The sequence below is a fragment of the Anopheles coustani genome (assembly GCF_943734705.1).
Source record: "Anopheles coustani chromosome X unlocalized genomic scaffold, idAnoCousDA_361_x.2 X_unloc_42, whole genome shotgun sequence".
Classification (NCBI taxonomy): Eukaryota; Metazoa; Arthropoda; class Insecta; order Diptera; family Culicidae; genus Anopheles; species Anopheles coustani.
The window spans coordinates 240,467-247,500 of NW_026525151.1; the positions used below are offsets into that span (position 1 = coordinate 240,467).

General features: G+C 48.6%; 2 non-coding genes across 2 annotated transcripts in view; both read left to right on the forward strand.

The window, feature by feature from the left end:
• The first annotated feature begins 6,201 nt into the window (after window positions 1-6,201).
• Window positions 6,202-6,356, forward strand: LOC131270610 (5.8S ribosomal RNA). Its single transcript, XR_009179659.1, has one exon. It is a non-coding gene; the product is annotated as a 5.8S ribosomal RNA (ribosomal RNA).
• A 487-nt stretch (window positions 6,357-6,843) lies between these two features.
• LOC131270608 (large subunit ribosomal RNA) overlaps window positions 6,844-7,034 on the forward strand; it is a 4,091-nt gene continuing 3,900 nt past the window's right edge. The window contains exon 1 of the ribosomal RNA XR_009179657.1: window positions 6,844-7,034. This exon is cut by the window's right edge and continues 3,900 nt beyond it. This is a non-coding gene — a ribosomal RNA (large subunit ribosomal RNA).

The window sequence follows — 7,034 nt, forward strand, 5'->3', positions numbered from 1 at the left end:
CGAATGCCGCTCAAGTGCCTGTCCGGTGCATCGGGTGTGTGTGTGATACGAGGGCAATGAGGTTCGCACGGGGGCTCGCCTCCCGTGTGCTACCGGACTTGACAACATATAGAACGTGGTGTTTGCTCCTCCGGGTGCAATGGGACAATGAACATTCGAACGCAAAGTCGGAATTCTGGTTGATCCTACCAGTAATATACGCTCGTCTCAAAGGTTAAGCCATGCATGTCTAAGTACAAACAGATTTAATGTGAAACCGCATAAGGCTCAGTATAACAGCTATAATTTACGAGATCATCAACCTAGTTACTTGGATAACTGTGGAAAATCTAGAGCTAATACATGCAACATGCCAGGACCCTCGCGGGAACTGGTGCACTTATTAGTCAAACCAATCGCGGGTTCTCCGTGTCATTGAGTTGAAGTCTGGATAATGATGCTGATCGTATGGTCTCGCACCGACGACAGATCTCGCAAATATCTGCCCTATCAACTATGGATGGTAGTATAGAGGACTACCATGGTTGCAACGGGTAACGGGGAATCAGGGTTCGATTCCGGAGAGGGAGCCTGAGAAATGGCTACCACATCCAAGGAAGGCAGCAGGCGCGTAAATTACCCAATCCCGGGACGGGGAGGTAGTGACGAGAAATAACAATATGAAACTCTTTAATGATGTTTCATAATTGGAATGAGTAGAGCATAAATCCTTCTACGAGGATCAAGTGGAGGGCAAGTCTGGTGCCAGCAGCCGCGGTAATTCCAGCTCCACTAGCGTATATTAAAATTGTTGCGGTTAAAACGTTCGAAGTTGATACTTGTCCAACACAGTCCGGCTCCGCCGACCCGGTCAACCCGTGGTCGGTGGGCCAAGTCGGAATCTGGTTGCGACTCAATGGTGTGGTAGGGCACCAAGTCTGTGTCATGGTGTGCCCTTCAACGGGTGCAAGTGTAACATAGAGCTCGACCGCTCACGTTTACCTTGAACAAATTAGAGTGCTTAAAGCAGGGTGCCCAAACGCCCTAGAATAATCTTGCATGGAATAATGGAATACGACCTTGGTCTAATCTTTCATTGGTTTGTACTCAGACCGGAGGTAATGATTAACAGAAGTAGTTGGGGACACTAGTATTACGGCGCGAGAGGTGAAATTCGTAGACCGTCGTAAGACTAACTAAAGCGAAGGCATTTGTCAAGGATGCTTTCTTTAATCAAGAACGAAAGTTAGAGGATCGAAGGCGATTAGATACCGCCCTAGTTCTAACCGTAAACGATGCCAACTAGCAATTGGGAGACGCTACAACCAGGTGCTCTCAGTAGCTTCCGGGAAACCAAAGTCAGGTTCCGGGGGAAGTATGGTTGCAAAGTTGAAACTTAAAGGAATTGACGGAAGGGCACCACAATGAAATGGAGCTTGCGGTTCAATTTGACTCAACACGGGAAAACTTACCAGGTCCGAACTTATGGAGGTGAGACAGATTAATAGCTCTTTCTCAAATTTAAGGGTAGTGGTGCATGGCCGTTCTTAGTTCGTGGATTGATTTGTCTGGTTAATTCCGATAACGAACGTGACTCACATATGCTAACTAGAACGCAGTCAGCGTTAATGCGTCGATGCCGATTGGAACGGGTTAGGACCTTTCGGTGGAGTATGACCTGACACCTTCGCTGTTCGTGTGCGCAAGTGCACTTACGGTACGCTGCTTAGCAGGACAATTTGTGTTTAGCAAAATGAGATCGAGCGATAACAGGTCCGTGATGCCCTTAGATGTTCTGGGCTACACGCGTGCTACAATGTGGGTAGCAGCGTGTCTCCTATTCCGAGAGGAACGGGAAATCACTCAAATACTCACTTAGTAGGGATTATGGATTGCAATGGTCCATATGAACTCGGAACTTCTAGTAAGTGCTGGTCATCAGCCAGCGTTGAATACGTCCCTGCCCTTTGTACACACCGCCCGTCGCTACTACCGATGGATTATTTAGTGAGGTCTTTGGAGATGATCGTTCGCTGGATCCTCGTGAACCGCGTCTGCTTTATCGAAGTTGACCGAACTTGATGATTTAGAGGAAGTAAAAGTCGTAACAAGGTTTCCGTAGGTGAACCTGCGGAAGGATCATTAGTGGCCAAGTGATCCTTCCAGAAGTCCGAACCTGCGGGTTGAGACTTCGGCACAAGTTGCCATATGATAATTGACGAAACACTATAGAAGTCCGAACCTGCGGGTTGAGACTTCGGCACAAGTTGCCATATGATAATTGACGTAACACTAACAAGTCCGAACCTGCGGGTTGAGACTTAGGCACAAGTTGCCTTATACATGACTTCGAACAAATACACAAGTCCGAACCTGCGGGTTGAGACTTAGGCACAAGTTGCCTTATACATGACTTCGAACAAATACACAAGTCCGAACCTGCGGGTTGAGACTTAGGCACAAGTTGCCATATGAAAGTTGACGAAACACTAACAAGTCCGAACCTGCGGGTTGAGACTTAGGCACACGTTGCCTTATACATGACTTCGAACAAATACACAAGTCCGAACCTGCGGGTTGAGACTTAGGCACAAGTTGCCTTATACATACATTGGCCAAATAAACAGAAGTCCGAACCTGCGGGTTGAGACTTAGGCACAAGTTGCCATATTATATTCGATCAAACACTAAGTAGTCCGAACCTGCGGGTTGAGACTCTAGACCGTAACAAGATGTCACTATACAAGTCCGAACCTAAGGGTTGAGACTTAATGCGATCTAGATACCAAGTTGACATCCAATTCCTGTTGAGCAAAACCAAAGATTCCCTGTTCTCGAATGATTACACTATATAACAGGGAATCATGAAGAAATCAAGCAAGCGTGAAACAAAGTCATCACTTGGGCATGCTCGATAGCCAACCACATGACCTTAACCTAAGAGAGCATGCAAACCACATGATACCTATAAACGATTAACCCGCCCTAGTTCAATCGTTCACCAAGTGATGACTTCAGTATGGCTAAGAGAAAAACTTTTAAATGGGAAAAACTCTAAGTCCGAACCTCCGGGTTGAGACTTCCGCGTCGGAGGTGGGCGCACCTCCTATCCGAAAGATGATGAATCAGGGGTGTTCGGTCAGCAATGGTCGGATGCCCCGTCGTAGTCCAACTATGACAATCAAAGTCAAGACCTCCGGGTTGAGACTTTCCGCGAGTACAAGCATAAAGGAACACGGACCAAGCCGTACCGAGAGAATCGGTACTAGAGCCCTCGTGGTTCTACATTGAGAGAGCCCTCGTGGTTCTCATTAGGGGCTTTATGCAAGTCGTACTCAATACTGTGGTGTGAAGTATAAAGTATAGTCTTCGCCTGGTCCACGCTGCTTCGGCGGTCCTGGGTAAGATAGTTCATTCTAGCTTGCCCTATAGTGGAATGAGGACACTTAATGCTTCGTCTTTTAGCGGCGGCTAGACTCCTCCTCACGGGGAACGAGTTGACGCGCACAGCGGCGGCTTACGCACTATGGCAATCATGGATGCCTGAAGATTCCGTGAAGTTCTCCCCTGGTCCACGCTGCCTCGGCAGTCCTGGGTAAAATGGAATATTTCCAGCTTGCCCTATAGTGGAAGAGGACTATCCAACAATACAAAGTCAAGACCTCCGGGTTGAGACTTTCCGCGTCGGAGGTGCGCGCACCGCCTATCCGAAAGATGGTGTAACAGGGGTGTTCGATCAGCAATGGTCGGATGCCCCGTCATAGTCCAACTATGACAACCAAAGTCAAGACCTCCGGGTTGAGACTTTCCGCGTCCGGAGGTACGCGTACCGCCTACCCGAAAGATGGTGTGCTTCTGGGGTATTCGATGAGTCGGATACCCCGTCGTAGTCCAACTATGACAATCAAAGTCAAGACCTCCGGGTTGAGACTTTCCGCGTCGGAGGTGCGCGCACCGCCTATCCGAAAGATGATGAGTCAGGGGTGTTCGATCAGCAATGGTCGGATGCCCCGTCGTAGTCCAACTATGACAATACAAAGTCAAGACCTCCGGGTTGAGACTTTTCGCGAGTACAAGCATAAAGGAACACGGACCAAGCCGTACCGAGAGAATCGGTACTAGAGCCCTCGTGGTTCTACATTGAGAGAGCCCTCGTGGTTCTCATTAGGGGCTTTATGCAAGTCGTACTCAATACTGTGGTGTGAAGTATAAAGTATAGAGTCCTCCACTGGTCCACGCTGCTCCGGCAGTCCTGGGTAAGATAGTTCATTCTAGCTTGCCCTATGTGGAAGAGGACTCAATACCCTACCTGTTGAGCTTGAAACAAAGTCATCACTTGGGCATGCTCATATTGCCATACACAATTACATTATATTCGAATGAGCATGCAAGCGACCCTATATAGACCGAACCAAAACGATAGATACCGCCGTAGTTCACCCCCACCAAGTGATGACTTCAGTATGGCTAGTGTGTGAAGTATAAAGTATAGTCCTCCCCTGGTCCACACTGCTTCGGCGGTCCTGGGTAAGATAGTTAGTTCTAGCTTGCCCTATGTGGAAGAGGACACAATACTTAATACTTAGAGTACAAGCATAAAGGAACACGGACCAAGCCGTACCGAGAGAATCGGTACTAGAGCCCTCGTGGTTCTACATTGAGAGAGCCCTCGTGGTTCTCATTAGGGGCTTTATGCAAGTCGTACTCAATACTGTGGTGTGAAGTATAAAGTATAGAGTCCTCCACTGGTCCACACTGCTCCGGCGGTCCTGGGTAAGATAGTTCATTCTAGCTTGCCCTATGTGGAAGAGGGCACATTACTCAATACTGTGGTGTTATGAACAAAGTATAGTCCTCCACTGGTCCACGCTGCTTCGGCGGTCCTGGGTAAGATAGTTAGTTCTAGCTTGCCCTATGTGGAAGAGGGCATACAAGACAAAGTATAGTTCTCCCCTGGTCCACGCTGCTTCGGCGGTCCTGGGTAAGATAGTTAATTCTAGCTTGCCCTATGTGGAAGAGAGCATACATGAACCAAGAACGAAGGTTATGATCGAGGAATGATTCGACAACTAACCGATGGTATGAAATGTGAAGAATTCAAGCAAGCACACAATCAAGTCATCACTTGGGCATGCTCGATAGCCAACCTCATGACATTAACCTAGTAGAGCATGCGAAAACCAATATATATGTAAACGATGCCTCCCTAGTTCAGCGCTTCAACCAAGTGATGACTTCAGAATGGCTAAATCAAATCGGTTCAAACCATACCATCGGTATCCTATTGAAACACACAAGTCGATATCAAACCTCATGATTGTGTAGTCCTCCACTGGTCCACGCCGCTTCGGCCGTCCTGGGTAAAATGGAACATTCCAGCTTGCCCTATGTGGAAGAGGGCACATTACTCAATACTGTGGTGTGAAGTATAAAGTTCAGTTCTCCCCTGGTCCACGCTGCTTCGGCGGTCCTGGGTAAGATAGTTCATTCTAGCTTGCCCTATGTGGAAGAGGACACTTCATACTTCGTCTCTAAGCGGCGGCTTGACTCCTCCCTACGGGGAACGGGTTTACGCGCACAGCGGCGGCTTACGCACTATGGCAGTCATGGATGCCTTACGTTTCTATGAAAAGTGTGTTCCTCCCCTGGTCCACGCTGCTTCGGCAGTCCTGGGTAAGATAGTTAGTTCTAGCTTGCCCTATGTGGAAGAGGACACGTAGACTTACTGTGGTGTGAAGTATAAAGTTCAGTTCTCCCCTGGTCCACGCCGCTTCGGCCGTCCTGGGTAAAATGGATTCATCCAGCTTGCCCTATGTGGAATGAGGACACTTTATGCTTCGTCTCTAAGCGGCGGCTTGCTCCTCCCTACGGGGAACGGGTATACGCGCACAGCGGCGGCTTACGTTATGGCAGTCATGGATGCCTTACGTTTCCATGAAAAGTGTGTTCCTCCCCTGGTCCACGCTGCTTCGGCAGTCCTGGGTAAGATAGTTAGTTCTAGCTTGCCCTATGTGGAAGAGGACACGTAGACTTACTGTGGTGTGAAGTATAAGGTTCAGTTCTCCCCTGGTCCACGCCGCTTCGGCCGTCCTGGGTAAAATGGATTCATCCAGCTTGCCCTATGTGGAATGAGGACACTTTATGCTTCGTCTCTAAGCGGCGGCTTGCTCCTCCCTACGGGGAACGGGTATACGCGCACAGCGGCGGCTTACGCAAGTTAGTCACCCTCGGCAGTGGATCACTCGGCTCATGGATCGATGAAGACCGCAGCTAACTGCGCGTCATAATGTGAACTGCAGGACACATGAACATTGATAAGTTGAACGCATATTGCACGTCGTGGGAACCTACCATGATGTACAGATGACTGAGCGCTTATATTTGAGAAATGTATCGCATACATTTAACTACGCCGTGACACCCGTCACGAGACGTGCACCATGATGTTAACTAGGGTCGCGACGACCCGCTAGCATTAAAGAACCCGTGGTTTACAATATACTGGCATTGGAATTCGAAGTATTTAGAGCGTCCGTGTTCCCGCGTGAGGCGGAAGTACGAGGAGAAGGCGTGCTTGTGGTGTCTGTGGTGGTGTTTACTGATGTCTAGCTTCAGCTTATTTATTTATTTAAATAGAAGCGAAGATGTCAAAGTAGCGTCGAAGCAGCAGCGGTAGCACAAATGATTCAAGTATGGAAGTTGACCAAAGGAACACAAACAAACTAGCGTATGGGCAATGGAAGGTATCAGTGAGTTAAACCACACGCGGGCTAACAGCCCGTTAACCGAGTCCAACGGTACATATTGGACATTGAAACAAAGTAGTCGCAAGCCAGATGTGACGATAACAACCGCAAGGTACATAAGCCTCAGTTCATGTGTGACAACCCCCTGAATTTAAGCATATTAATAAGGGGAGGAAAAGAAACCAACCGGGATTCCCTGAGTAGCTGCGAGCGAAACGGGAGAAGCTCAGCACGTAGGGGTGGCGGCCTGTCCGTCTATCCGATTCCGTGTACTGGTGCGTCTCACTATCCGTCATCTTAGCGCTTTTC